The 16567-nt window shown below is 36.6% G+C and overlaps 1 pseudogene; it reads right to left on the minus strand.

Moving 5' to 3' along the window:
* Positions 1-211: 211 nt before the first annotated feature.
* Positions 212-839, minus strand: LOC101559403 (small nuclear ribonucleoprotein E-like; annotated as a pseudogene).
* Positions 840-16567: the final 15728 nt, after the last annotated feature.

The following is a 16567-nucleotide window of genomic DNA, read 5'->3' on the forward strand; positions in this document are numbered from 1 at the left end:
TTTCTTGGTATTTTATGCTCAGAGCATAACCCAACACCTTATGAAATATAGGTAGACTAAGAGGTTTTCAAATCAGTGTATCATTGTTGTGCTTTGCTAAACAGATCCTGATTTAACATATTTTCTTCTGTCATCGTTTACTACACACAAGAACCAGGCTGTGGTCTCCATACTTTGCTCAAAACCTTAGATAAATATCCAGATATATTACTTTTTTTTAAGAAACAATCCCCAGCATTTATTGTCATCGGATATTAACATAACAGTGATCCAAACAATACGAACAAAGGTTTTAAAATTACTTTTCCCAAAGTAACACCTAAAAAACAAACTGCAGCGCCTTCTCAATGATTTCTCCCTTCAGCCATGGTGTCTAGTTGGAGACACTCTGGAGCAGACTAATATTATCTCCTTTTAGCATGATCCGACCCAGTTGTTTTCTTTTTTTTTTTTCTTTTTGGGTCACATCCTGCGATGCACAGGGGTTATTCCTGGCTCTGCACTCAGGAATTACCCCTGGCGGTGCTCAGGGGACCATATGGGATGCTGGGAATCAAACCCTGGTCGGCCGCGTGCAAGGCAAATGCCCTACCCGCTGTGCTATCACTCCAGCACCCCCAGTTGTTTTCTTGACTTTGTTTTTGAGTGAATCTCTTCTGCATCATCTAACACGAGGTTCATATATTCATCAAAGCCAATGATGCGGCCCTCTATCCACATGTTCACTTGCTCATAAAGCCACACCTGAATCCGAGATCTATTTTGCAAGTATCTGAAGATGAGGTTGATGGGCTGCACCCACACCTTCTGCACCTTCTGGCCTGGCCGCGGTACGCCATGGTGCGAGTTCACAAAGAGCGCACAGTCCTGCACACTGGCCCCGAGGCTAGATATATCACTTTAAAACATGTCTCCCACCCAACTGTAGAAAGCAATTCAAGATGGTTTTCTGCCAATTGATAACAAAGATCACTTTTATTTTAGCTTTCAATAGTATGTTCCTCATTAGAGAGGGAATTTCTATTATGAGAACTAAACAGAATTTTTTTTTAAATTTTTTTATTTTATAAATTAGTTCACAATATTTAAATACATTTAATATTCAAATGCCAATCCCACCACCATTACACCTTCCCACCACCATATTTTGGGTGTTTCCATTCCAAACACCAACCCCTGGCCCAAAGCTGAACGAAAATAATAAATTTCCCTCTAAGGTTGGTTACCTTCTATTTTGAATCTAATCAAATGTGGTTTGGTACTCTTGGAGTATGGATAGGGTGTGTGGTATGAAGTGTCAAGCGAACCAGGAATAGGTTCACTCATGGGGAAGCTTGGCCCAAGCATGTGGAGAGCATCCATGAGCAGGATCAGGAGAAATTTCTTAAACCTTCATATTTCCTACTGATTTTCTCTAAAGTAATAAAAGATTTTCTTATTAAGCTTCTTAAAGTTCTAGCTTTCTACTCAACCCAGTTTGAAACTAATTCACCTTGATATATATGCATATCATATATATACGTATGATATAATATATATGTTTATATATCTATATGTTTTCAGTATTTTAGATTATCTATTTCAGTATCTGTTGCAGTAATACTATACTGACCAATACCATACCAGCTTCCTAAGGTGGCTAAAACAAGTTATGGAAACAACTTACTATAAACTGTACCTGTAAACAATAGGCATTTAATATCTCATAGTTTTGGAGGCCAAAATCTAAAATCAAGAGTGTAACAGAGTGGATTCTTTCTAGAAGCATCAGGGAAAACTATTTTATGTCACTTTTCTAGGTTATGGTGGTTGATGGTAACTCTTCATATAATTTGCATGGCTATATCAACTCAAGGTTTCCTTTTAACCTCACATGATCTCTCCATATTTCTTGTGCCCTGTCCTTTTTTTCCTTATTGACTTTGTCTTGACATCCTACACTTTTTACGTCTATAAAATCATATTTCTAATAAGATTTCTAAATTCTGAGGATCTTGATGGATATAACTTTTCATGGTTATTATTTAATCCAATATAGTTTTGTTACCTTCAAATATACAGTATGATACCAGTGTACCAAAGTAATTATAAAAACTAACAAATGATATATTAAAAATGTTTAAATGAATTCAACCTAAAGTTAGTGAAAAATGTATTTTAAAACAAAGATAAATTATACTTATCTTTTGACAAATACGGTGCAAGTTTTCTATATCTAGACACTTACTAAATAAAATTCCATGGGGATGGAGAGTTAATATAGTGGTTAGAGCACATCCCTTGTATAAGACCTACATAAAATTCTATGGAGATGGAGAGTTAATATAGTGGTCAGAGCACATCCTTATACAAGGTATAAGACCTACAGAGTTTGATCACCAAAACTCTATGTAGTCCTCAAGCCCTGTCAGAAGTGATCTATGAATACAGAACGAGCCAGAAGTAAGCATTGAGCACATCTAGTGTTGCCCCACAACAAAAATAAAAGTAGAAAAGAAAGAAGAATGGAAGAAAGGGAGGAAGGAGGAAAAACAAAGGAAGGAAGGGAGGGAGGAAGGAAGGGAAGGGAGGGAGGGAGGAAAGAAGGAAGGAAATAAGGAAGGAAGGAAGGAAGGAAGGAAGGAAGGAAGGAAGGAAGGAAGGAAGGAAGGAGGGAGGGAAGGAAGGAAGGAAGGAAGGAAGGAAGGAAGGAAGGAAGGAAGGAAGGAAGGAAGGAAGGAAGGAAGAAAGGGAGGGAGGGAGGGAGGGAGGGAGGGAGGGAGGGAGGGAGGGAGGAAGGGAGGGAAGGAGGGAGGGAGAAAGAGGAAGTGGCTTACTCTTGGCTTTGCAATAAGGAATCACTCATGGTAGTGATTGAAGCTATTAGAGGTGATTGAAAAACTAGAAGTATTGAACTCAGGTTGGATGCATGTAAGGCAAGTTCCCAACCTGCTGAACTATTGCTCAGGTTCAATTATTTCATATTTATTAGGAAGTTTTACTTACCAGACAATAAAATAATTATATAATTTTCTTTGCCTAATAATAGAGCCTTAAATTATTATTTAGACTGGAGCGATAGCACAGTGAGTAGGGTGTTTCCCTTGCATGTGGTCGACCTGGATTTGATTCCTCCATCCCTCTCAGAGAGCCTGGCAAGCTACTGAGAGTATCCTGCCCGCATGGCAGAGCCTGGCAAGCTACCCGTGGCATATTGGATATGTAACAAGTTTCACAATGGAGATGTTACTGGTGCCCACTCGAGCAAATCAATGAATAACGGGATGACAGTGACAGACAGTGCTACAAATTATTATTTAAAGCAATAAATTTTATAAGAAGAGAATTAAAGAATTCAACATTTGTAGAGCAGATTTTTTTTTCTTTTTTGGGTCACACCAGGTGATGCATAGGGGTTACTCCTGGTTACTCTTGGCTCTGCACTCAGGAATTACTCCTGACAGTGCTTGGGGAACCATATGGGATTCTGGGAATCGAACCTGGGTCAGCCGCATTCAAGGCAAAGGACCTACCCGCTGTGCTATCACTTCAGTCCCTATAGTGTAGAATTTTAACACAGCTCTCAGCAACTATTGAAAGAAACAAAATTATTTGAATAAAATTGACCTAGTGAGCATCTTATCCGCTAATCAATATAGGGTCATTTTAAGTACAAGTGAAACATCTTCAAAAATTGCTCATATATTTGGCCATAAATTTACCACACTTCAAAAGACTAAAATAATAAGCATATTTTCTGTTTTAATCACATGCAATTAAACTATATGATGTTTATAAAATGTAACTGAAAGAGACTCACACTTATAAATAATAAATATACTCCTAACTAACTCTGGGGTCAATAATTAGCCTTGTAAAATATAATTATATTTTTAGGGACTGTTCTTAGAGGACTGTTTATAAATATAAATGGTTATATAAAATATGGGGGTTTAAATTTAATATTTAGCATTTACTACAAGAACTTGCATAAAAGTGATAAAAATACAGATTTTAAAAGAAGAAAATAGTAAGGGTAAAAGCATAAATGAATTAAATAAAAGTGTATAATTAAGAGACCATTAGCATAAGTTTAATTCTTAAAAAGGTTTAGACTGCCAACATGATGATACTACTGAATGTGTGAATAAATGAGAGAGAGAGGAGAAAGTAAGAGAAAGAGAGAGAGAGAGGGAAGGAGGAGAGAGAGAGGATAAGTAGAAGAAAAGGTAGAATATCAACATATATATATATATATATAACTATTGGGGTAAGAAAAGAAAGATATTAAATGCATTAAAAAGTTAGTAAGAAATTATTTTAAATATTTTAAAACATTTAAGTACTGAGCAGAGCCTTGACAGTTGAAGACCTCTGGAACCCAGCCACAGCCATGCTCAAGGCCACTCTCCACACATTCGGACCAGCCTCACTCAAGAAGGAGCTAGCAGAGGAACCCAGCTATGCAGGACCTGGGACCTAGATCTTCAAGGCTACTCAGTTTGGGACTGGGCCTCTTTCACCCAGATCCCCCATTTTCCAGTAGGTAGGCAGTCACACCCAGAAACTGCCCCCAGAGCTATGTAATCCCGTCAATGGCCAACATCCAGAGACTATAAAACCAAGGTCCTAGAAGCCTAGGCAACTAATATCCTAGTTCTCCCTCTTGGAGTACCTGACAAGCTACTGAGAGTCTATTGCCTGGTCAGGAAATCTTGGGAAACTCCCTGTGGCATATTCATATCCCAAATACAGTAACAGATGTATAAATACCACTCGGAGAGCCCGGCAAGCTACTGAGAGTATCCTGCCCACACAGCAGAGCCTGGCAAGCTACTGGTGTCGTATTCTATGTACCAAAGACAGTCAGAATAGGTCTCATCCTCCTGACCCTGAAAGAGCCTCCAATTGTTGGGAAAGATGAGTAAGGAGAGGCTGGTAAAATCTCAGGGCTGAGTGTAATAGAGACGTTACTGGTGCCCGCTTGAGTAAATCGACGAACAATGGGATGACATGGTACAGTGACAGTGATTTAAATAATGAAATGATAGTACATTGGGTAGGGCATTTGTCTTGCATGCAGCCAAAATGGGTTCCATCCCCAGCATCTCATATGGTTCCCTGAGCCCCACAAGGAATAATTTCTGAGGACAGTCAGGAATAATCCCTGCAGACTTCTAAGTGTGCCCCTCCCGCCCAAAACCCTAAAATTTTATGTTAATAAACTTAAAATTTTAGACAAATTCCTATTTAAAATGCCCTAAAACTGATCAAATAGTTCTCAGAAAATTTCATTATGGAACCACATCCATTTTGTGTCTAAAGCTCGGTTATGTGTAGGGGCTTCCTCCACCCTTGAAGAAGTTCGAGTTCTCTCTTGAATGCGTCACTCTTACTTCTCTCTCTCTTTCTTATCCCTTCCTCCTATCCTCAAAAGCCCCTAAATAAAATGTCTTTACTTTAAAAAAAAAAAAAGCGACCGGTGTTGGCTTGGATGTGAGAGGGAAAGGGACTCTCCTTTACTGCCAGTGGGAATGTTGACTGGTTCAGCCCTTTTGAAAAACAGTATGGACAATTCTCAAAAAATTAGAAATTGAGCTCCTATTTGACCCAGAAATACCATGCCTGCAACTATATCCCGGAGAGGGAAAAAAGTATAGTCAAGGGGCTGGAGCGATAGCACAGCGGATAGGGCGTTTGCCTTGCATGTGGCCGACCCGGGTTCGATTCCCAGCATCCCATATGGTCCCTTGAGCACCGCCAGGGGTAATTCCTGAGTGCAGAGCTAGGAGTAACCTCTGAGCATTGCCGGGTATGACCCAAAAAGCAAAAAAAAAAAAAAGTATAGTCAAAATGACATCTGCACTTGTATGCTCATTGCTGCACTGTTTACCATAGCCAAAATCTGGGAAAAACTCAAGTGCCCGAGAACAGATGACTGGTTAAAGAACCTTTGGTACATCTACACTGTGGAATACTACGCAGCTGTTAGAAAAGGTGAAGTCATGAAAATTGTATATAAGTGGATCAACATGGAAAGTATCATGTTAAGTGAAATGAGTCAGAAAGAGAGGGACAGGCATAGAAAGATTGCACTCATCTGTGGATTATAAAGTAACAGAGTAGGAGACTAACACCCAAGAGTAGATAGAGAAAAGGACTAGGAAGTCTGCACCATGGCTTGGAAACTTGCCTCACATGCTGGAGGGAAAGGCACTCAGATAGAGAAGGGAACACCAAGTAAAAGATGTTGGGAGAACGCATTCGGGTTGAAAGATGCGTACCAAAAGTAGACTATAGACGGTACATGATGGCTGCTCAATACCTCTATTGCAAACCACAACACCCAAAAGGAGAGAGGGAGCACAAAGGAATGCCCCACCACGGAGGTGGAGCAGGGTGGGAGAGACAGGATGAGGGTGGTGGCAGGGATGCTGGGGGATCATTGGTGGTGGAAAATGGGCACTGGTGGAGGGATGGGTACTCAATCATTGTATGATGAAACATGAAAGTTTGTAAGCCTGTAATGGTACCTCAGATGAGTCACTAATAAAAAAAAAAACATTGTGGAATTTGCATCAGCAAGACCTTTAAACATGTGCGAGCACATGCCCACAACACATACACTGTCCTCACTCAGGTGGATATAAAATAAAAATTATGAGTTTGATCTGATACTCAAAATTATCATTCTCCTTTCATGGGTAGTTTACAAATGGAGATCATTGCCCAAATCAGTTGAATAGGATAACTTAACCTGCATACAAAAACCTAACGTACTATCAAAAAGGAAAAACTGTAAGTCCCTGACATAAACAGAGATTGAAACATCCTGAAAAAGGATATCATAGTTAAGATCTCATTTATAATAGATCTCTATTATAAATAGTAGAAAATGAATGATCCCAACTGGGTGTGGTGGTTGGGCCACACCCTGTGGTGCTTGGGGATTACTTTTGGCTCCTCACTAGGGATTCAGTCCTTACAGTGTTAAGGAGAGCATCCGGTTCCAGGATCATACCTGCGCTCTCATGGTCAGTCCTTTGAGCTATCTCATTTCATTTTTAGCAAAAATAAATTGAAGGATAAAAGTTATTTGATAGATTATGATAGAAATTATTTCAATATATTAAAATGTTTAAATACAGCAACTACTTATGATTAAAATGACAAATGTAAAATTTATTAATACTATAAAGATATCAACCAACAGGAAACATTTCTCACAATAAATGTTAATAAATGATAATGTCTTTCTTTAGAATTTTTGAAATAAGATAAGGATGCCAGTAAGCACAACTTTTTTTCAATATTTTGCTGAAGAACATGTTCAGGTATACAAGAATGTTATAAAAGTTTAGGTATCAAAAAGAAAGCAGCCCTGAAGATAGATAGTATATCTGAATCTGCATTAGTGGTAAAAAAAGATGTTAGAAAAAAACATATTTTGATCAATTGTTATTAATGGAAAGATTAAAAAGTGATGAAAAACAAAGAAAATTGAAATTGTGGATATAAAATAAAATATTTTAAGGACATTGAATAAGTAAGGGTTAAAGAAAAGAGCTTTAACTGGTGAAATGTGATACCAAAGAAAGTTAAGAGTATGTATTTATGAGTCTGTGTACAAGTTTCTAGTGGGAACTCTTGATCCCTCTCTAAGCTCAGGAAGTAGCAGAATCAAGCACTCACTCGATGAAGCCAAAAGCTTAGAGGTAAGTCTAGTACTCTTCTTTTGTTATAGCAGCAATCCCCGGTCTGCCAGTAAGTCTTGAGATCAGTCCCTCAGAAAGTATTTAAATACAATACAGACTTCACATGGACAATCCCAGTCTCCTATAACTTGCCACTCCTATAACTTCTTTGGATTACTGCAGTCTGTATAACTTGTTCCTTGGTTACATTCTTATTGCTTTCCTATAGCAAGCCTTTCAAATTTTCTATCTAGCCTTCCCTGGTTCTGATCTCCATGCAGAGATCAGATTGAGCATTTAGAATATAAATCAGAACATGGTTGCTTTTAATTACCATGGCCTATAAAAAATCTTGCTCTGGTCTCTATTTACTTCACCAGCTTTAATTTATTTTATTATTTCTATATAAGTAATATTTGATTATAGAGTGAAAGTAGTTATATGTTTTAGGAAAATGATAAAAATCGTACCATATTCATCACCTGAGTGCTAAATTCCTTCCACCATAGTTCAGTGGAACTTTTCAGACAATAACTCCCACCCAGGGTGTGACTTTATTAGCTATTGTCAGTCCTCTACTTTGTTTATTTATATATTATTATTTTGATCTAAAAATATTCCAGTAATTATTTTTATCCTTTGAACTTTTGCTTATCATGAATTTTTCCAGTCCCATCCATGTTGCAAAAGGTGATATTTCATCTATTATATTGGCTAAGTAGTATTCTATATACCACATCTTCTTTACCCACTCAATTATCATTGGACAGGTTATTTCCAAATATTGGCTTTTATAAATAGTGTTGCAATGTATATAGGTGGCTCTATATTTAATTTATGTTTCTGTGCTCTTTTGATAAATATGCCAAAATAGAATAGCTAAAATATGCAGTAGATTTATTTGTCTGTTATTTTTATATTTTAGAAATCTTCATATGTCATCTTCATAAAGGTGTTAGGTAATTTTGTTTTTATTTCCACTTTCCTCTTAACTAGTGATATTATCATGTAATTGTAGGCCTACTATATGTCTTCCTTGAAGAAATATCTGCTCATTTTTATCCACATTTTTTAACTGCTGAATCTAGTATTATATATCTATAATATTAACACTTTATTGATATAGTCACCAGTCTTAATTTTTAAACTAGTAATCTATTAATTTTAATATATTAATCTATTCTCCAAAAATGTGTTATTTATTAAGATTATTGTGCATATGAAACTTATTCTGCTCTCTCAACTTTTGGCCCTGTTCCTCACTCCACCTACAATGGTTTTTCCTCTTAGTTCTTCCCATGAACAGCTCTTTTCCATTCACCTAGTTTCCGGTCAAATGACCCTTCCCAAAGATGTCTTTATGTCCCATTCAAATTTTGGCTCATATTATTTTATGTCTCTTTGACTTGTTTTATTGACCTCAGCACTTACCATAATCAAAAGCTCTATCCTGTACTATTTTCGTACTTGTTTATTTTCTTTCTATCACCTTATAATAAGCTCTCCAAATCTAAGACCCTTTTATCTTTTCCACATTTTATCTCTGTAGATCAGATGAATGGCAGAATGACAGTCATAAAATCTGCCACTTGGTGAATGTTTGTTGACAATAAATGAATGAATAATTCACAAAGAAAAGAAGGAATTGTAATATATTAGAGAGATTCATTTATATTGCTAGGTTGCTGTGCTGTTTACTATCCCCCACATGCATTGTTTTCCCTTTCTGGAATTGTTCTGTGCCTTTAGAAGTGAACTCATGTGGGACTTCCACACTGTGGTTCCCTCCAGGTTGGTTCCTGGGTGGGTGGATTCAGTAGTGCCACTGATAATATGCTGAAGAAAAGAAGAGACAACAGTGTTATTCTATCCTTACTCACTATTGTCTCATGCCACATCTGTGGCAAGAACTGAACTTTCCTAAATTAACAGCACCTCCTCTCCATCCTCAAAGATTTCAATTCTCATTAAATACCAATAACACTATTCTTGTCTTTTTGTTCCATCCATTCCAATACATAAAATTCCTGATGTTGCTAAGTTCCGGGTGCTCTAACATCACTCTGAGGTCTTGTACCCCTGCCAAAATCTCTGTAAGTGATTAAGAGTCACTAAATATCCCTTTTTAATTAACACTTAAATTTTCTTGAAGACAATCTGTCTGTTCTTCAAGATATCTAGCTCTGATCACAATAATGCCTTGTACCCCAGGTAGCTTAACTATATAGACTTCACCAAATTTTGTCCTGGAGATGGTGGATTTCAGTTGAGTTTAGGTAAAGGGAAATGCTAACAGGAAATAAAAAATAGGATAAAAAGTATTTATTTTCCATCTAGAGATGCCAGATTGTCTCAAATTGAGTAACTTTTACCCCAAGAGCACTTAGCTCCTATCAGGAAGTTCATTTATATTCTCAACATGCATTTTCTCCCTCGTCCCTTAAGATATACACAGATTGAAGGCTTTCTGCTATTACATGTTGCAGCATGTTTTTGCAGTCCTTCTTTCTTTTACATCTTTGCAAAGAGTACCCTTATTAAAGCCTCTTTAAATGACTCAGCTTGATTGTGCCATATGTTATCTGCAAGACCTTGCTTGGTATATCCTATGAGGTTCCCACGTTGCCACATCAGATGATACTTTGTTGAATTAGCTGTCCATGCTTATTTGTTTCAAAGTAAATAATTTTGCTTGTGACTCTCATTTTGTTCTCTCTCACTAAGTTAATGTGTCTGGGTCCAACTCAGAGAGTGCACACCTGTGAGAGAAGGGGCCTGGTCCTCCTCATCTGAGTTTTCTTAGTGCGAGTTCTGATGCTTTAATGTTGCTGCCCTGTGTATCACCTTGGGCTGCGTCTCTTCCTACTTTGCTTAAAGAGGGGATTTATAGATGAGACCTGTGTTAGAAGGCCAGTTTTCACTGTTTAGTTGAAAATTATTCATATCTTATGCAAAACTGCTTAAATTTCAATTCACTATAACAAGCAGAAAATCAGGGTTTCTTGTGAAGAAATAGGGTCAGAGCAGTCAAATACTCCTGATTGCAAGACCTGACTGTCTCAACAGGATGTGCAGTTACCAGCCTTACACTTTACAGAAACTAACTGCTAACATGCGACAGTCACTCTGGGAAAGACAGATCAAAGTTACTTATGTTCTAACAGCTGCATAGTAATCCATTGTGTAGATGTACCAAAGTTTCTTTAACCAGTCATCTGCTTTTGGGCACTCCGTTTTTTTCCAGATTTTGGCTATTGTAAACAGTGCTGCAATGAACATATAGTGCAGATGTCATTTTTACTGTACCTTTTTGCCTCTCCGAGACATATTCCCAGGAGTGGTATTGCTGGGTCAAATGGGAGCTCAGTTTCTAATTTTTTGAGAATCGTTATATTGTTTTCCAAAAGAGCTGAACCAGTCGGCATTCCCACCAGCAGCGAAGAAAAGTCCCTTTTTCCCCACATCCTCGCCAACACCAGTTGCTTTTGTTTTTTTGGATGTGGGCCAGTCTCTGTGGTGTGAGATGGTATCTCATTAAAAAGATGAAATCATGAAATTTGCATATAAGAGGATCAATATGGAAAGTATCATGTTGAGTGAAATGAGTCAGAAAGAAAGAGACAGACATAGAAAGATCGCACTCATATGTAGAATATAAAGTAGCAGAATGGGACACTAACACCCAGGAGTAATAGAGATAAGAACCAGGAGATCTGCCCACAGCTTGGAAATTGGCCTCACATGCTGGGGAAAAAGGCGGCAGAGATAGAGAAGGGAACACCAAGTAGAGAATTTTGGGAGAACCCACTCAGGTTGAAAGCTGCATACCAAAAGTAGACTATAGACTGAACATGATGGCCATTCAATACCTCTGTTGCAAACTACAACACCCAACAGGAGAGAGAACAAAAGGGAATTCCCTGCCGCAGAGGCAGGGTGGGATGGTGTGGGTTGGGGTGGGGGTGGTGGGAGGGATACTGGAAACATTGATGGGGGAGAATGGGCACTGGTGGAGGGATGTCAACCAAATGCAAACATGAAAGTTCACAAGTTTGTAACTGTACCTCATGGTGATTCATTAATAAAAAAATAAAAGAAAAAATAGTATAATATGCACTGTCAAAAAAAAAGTTACTTATGTTCAGGAATGACTTCTCTTGATTGACTTTTCTTTGGTCCGCATCAATTCTTCTGTAGATATGGATGGGGATTTTTAGGACAGTCTGAATTTGCAGTGAAAGTAGGTAGCTTCTCTACATATTATTCCTCTACAGTGCATTTTCACAGTGATAGAAATCACCTATTTTGATGATAACTTCTGTTGTGGAAAACATCTACTAAGAGGGATCAATTCACTGTTGATTAACATTTACAAACACTATCTAAGGGTTGTGTTTAGACAGACTCCAAAGAATATATATGCCATATAGGAGTCCTTTTAGGGAATACTTTTCCACATTAAAATATATTTAATAAATATTTGTTAATATTTAATATCTTATATAAATGTATCATACAAATATATTAATATGTAATGTATGCTTAATATGAATCCACAAATATAAAGCTCCTGGATGCCATTACAAAGGAGTCCATATAGCTAAACACAGATAATGACTGAATGAGTGACTGGAGTTCGTGTTGTTTGTTCAAGTCTCTTACGGAAATTTTTTCCCATAAAAGTTATAGTTTGAATAAAGGATCTCTTTCCTCTGATAAGCTTTAGGCATTACCACAAACGTGTGTCTATCAATTTGGGTTGTTTGGCCGCAAAAATGCAAAACATTATCATGCGAGCCTTACTGTATAGGGACTTGATTTTCTCACCTAACAAGACTGACCTAGGAAGGTGCAGCTAAAAGATGAACCTAGAAGGGACTGAGCCTTGTATAATTGTTCTACTATGGTTAGCCTCCAACATTCATAAGCACAATCACGAAGTGACTGAACAACCAAGCCACCAGTCTGCATTCCCAAAGGAAGAAGGAGGAAAGTGTTGAACAAGACAACTCAGTCTCTTCTGTAGATCTTGGATTTAATTTTATTTACAGAATGGTCACTTGCCCTGCCCTAGTGAACAGGAATCTAAGAAGGAATTTCTAGCAGAACATGTTGCCACTATTACAATGTTTGGGGGTCTGTTACTAAAGATAATGATTAGAAAAGCAACCAGCACGTTTTCTTTTTTTTTTATCTTCTATTTTTGATCTAGCTAGTTTCTCCTTCTAGAATATCTTATCCAACTAATCTAAATTTTTTTTCATTTATGGAAGGGTAGAGGAAAATTTGCATGTGGGAGTGAAGTGGTAATAGGCATTCAATTATAACCTGAATCAAAGTAGCTTATTGTTTTGACAATTTTTGAACCCTCCAAGTTTATCATTATGTTCTCATTATAGTGTTCCAAAATATGTGAAATACTTAGGAAATAGAGAAGATAGCAATTACCACTAGTTTAACCTTTTAAATAACTTTACTATTAATATGCTTATATGCTTTTTCTATTATCTTACAGGTTATTTTAACATGGCACTCATTGAGTTTCAAATTTTAATTTGACAATTAGTATTCATATGTATCCTTCTATTTTATTTTAATAATAATGTTGTAATATCATTATTTATGTGAAATAATTGTTTAAAAGGAGTAATTATATCTTATAGATGAATGACATTCATATAGGATAAAATAATAGCCATAGCATTATGGACAGTTACCACATACCAAAAATGTTTTGAGCACATTTCAAATGTATGACCTCATTTACTTCCTAAAACAAACCTATGAAGAAAGTGTTTTCATCCCTACTAACAAAAAGGGAACCAGGGCTCAAAAATGTTTGTGATCTCCTTAAAGTCAGATAACCAGTGCTAATTTTATTTAAAAATAAATAACAATATGCTTAACAATGATATATGCAACTGATTATAGATAGAATTATTTCAAAATTTGTTTCCATATATAAGATCATTGTGGTTTTCTACATAAACTTTATCATAGAAATCAGATTTTGAAGAGGGGGTCATATTCCTACTAGAAATGTCTATTTATTAGAGGCAAAATATCAAAATGGATGACCTGAAAACTGCCCTCTCAAGTTAATAAATTATTTTATCCTCTTTTATTCAATTGTATCATATATTCTAATCAAATTGCCACTTTACTCTGACGCATATAAGGATACTTACGTTCAAATAAGTATCCTTATATCTGAAAATTCTCTTCACCTCAACTTAATTAGGCCATGCTTTCTTATTCTATTTTTTAAAATTTTATTAAAGTATATCAAATTTTGAGACATGACATAGATATTTGGTGAAGGGAGATATTCATGACATATTGCTCTTCAGAAAAGTTCTGGCTTTTCTTCCAGTAAAATGAGAATAGTTAACAAAGGTAACATTACTCAGAATATCCTTCATTATTAGTACTAGAAAACATTTACTAAATGTTCTTTGTATGAATTTATCTGTGTATTTATTTAATAGTTTTATTTATCTATTTTTTGTAATAGGAAAATGTATCCACGAAAATGCTTTATTGTTCCTATAAAATTATTAAATGAAAATTATTTGGGGCTCTTGTATCTGATATTTGATTAATTAAAACAATAAAAGTAAAATGTGTTGGGATTGCACTTAATCTGCATAATACTCTCAGGCAGATGTTCATTTTGACAACATTGAGACTTTCAATACAACTCCATGATTATATGATCAAGTCAATTGATACAGAAAAATATTTTGACAAAATACAACATCTATTAATGATAAAAACACTTAATAAAATATAGATAGACGGAAACTTCCTCAAGATAGTAATAGCCATCTACAAAATTCCACATCAGTTATCATTCTCAACAATGAAAAACTGAAAGTGTTTTCCTTGAGATAAGGCAAGAATATCCACTGTCTCCACTATTATTTAGTATATGATTAATAATATTAGCTATAGCAATTAGGCAAGAAAAAATAAAAGAAATTTAAATTGCAATTTGGAAAGCCAAATTATCACTATTTTTAGATAACACAATAATCTACATAGAAGACCCCAGAAAGTCCATTACAAAAAAAAAAAAAAACTCCTGGGGCTGGAGCAATAGCACAGTGGATAAAGCATTTTCCTTGCACACAGCTGACCAGGGTTCGATTCCCAGCATCCCATATGGTCCCCTGAGCACCTCCAGGAGTAACCCCTGTGCATCACTGGGTGTGACCTAAAAAGCCAAAAAAAAAAAAAACACTCCTAGAAACAATAGACCATTACATTTAGGACTCGAAAGATATACTGTGAGTACTTGCCTTGCATCTAGCTGATCTGGATTTTATATTCAGCAGCCTATATGTACCCCAAAGCTCCTCCAGAACTGATCCCTGAATTCGAAGCCAGAATTAAGCTCTAAGCACAGCCAGGTATGGCTCAAAAAATGAACAAAAACAATTGTAATAAAATTAAATCAGCAAAATAGCAGGCTATAAAATCAATACACAAATTCCGTTATATACGATATGCAAACAATGAATAAGAAAAGAAAGATTTACTTAAAAGGCTACACTTTTAAAAATAGTTTTCAAAACCATCAAGTATACTGGAGCCAACTTAACAAAAGGTCTGAAAGACATAGTCTTGAAAACTATATATCACTCGTGAAAGATAAAGAGGGCACCAGGAAATAGGAAAATAACATTCTACTTATTTCTTTTAGTAATGAGGCTTATCAGTTGCCATCTTTAACATCTCGAGATTTATACTGAGCAAAATTTCCTGGAGATATTTCCTTGTCACTGTATCTCATGATTTTTTGTTATTTTGTTGCATATGTCCATTGCATATATGTACTATAGTTTATACACACTGTTGAGGGTCATGTGAGCTGTTTCAATTTTTGCCTTTATAAACAAAGCAACAGTGAATAACCTTGGACATAAATCATTTTGATGTGGGTGTACGTATCAGTAAAATGCTTTCCCAGAAGTAATACTCCAGGGTCAAAGAGTTAATATACTTGTAACTATTAAAAGTATTGCCAAAATACTCTTCATGGAGCTCTTATCACTGTTGCCGCCAGTTATCAATATATGAGAATACCTATTACCCTTGGAAGCATAATATTGTTCAACTTCTTGTTAGTTGCCAACCTGATCATTGAAAAAAAATTATGTTGTTTAGTTTAGTCTGGCTTTCATTTGCAGAGATAATATGCAATTTTAAGTAATGCAAAATAGGTTTGGGAAGTTTTGAGAATATAATCGGCACAAAGTACTCTCGGGTCTGGTATCACAAAATTAGTGTCAAAAATGAATGTATATTGAAGAAGACTTCCTGGATTTGTGCTGCCAGGGTGGTAGCAAGAACCCTTGAACACATGCCAGGGGGAAATGCAGGAGCAAAGAGTCAAGGCCTAGATCTGCCAGTAACAAATTATGCGCTTAGGTCTGATCTCTGAATCACTAGAAGTTCAGTGTCCTTATGTGGTAGGAGTTGATCATCATCATCATCATCCCCTTGATCGTTGAATTTCTCAAGCCATCTCAGTAATGTCTCCATTTGTCCTAGCCCTGAGATTTTAGAATCCTCTCTTTACTCATCCTTCCCAATGATGCCACATTGGAGGCTCATTCAGGGTCAGGGGAATGAGACCCAGCATTGTTACTGGTTTTGGCATATGAATAGACCATGGGGAGTTCTCCCAGAGGGAGAACTAGACCATAAGATGTCTGAGAGCTTGATTTTAAGTCTCTGGATATTGGCGGTTGTTGGATTACATGGCACCACGGGCAGTTTCTGGGTGTGACCATCTAGCTACTGGAAAATGGGAAATCTGGGCGGAAGAGGTCCAGTCCCTATCTGAGCAGCCTTGGAGGTCTCAGCCCCGGGTGGGTCCCACACACCTG

This window comes from Sorex araneus, chromosome 4 (genome assembly GCF_027595985.1).
Source record: "Sorex araneus isolate mSorAra2 chromosome 4, mSorAra2.pri, whole genome shotgun sequence".
Taxonomy (NCBI): Eukaryota; Metazoa; Chordata; class Mammalia; order Eulipotyphla; family Soricidae; genus Sorex; species Sorex araneus.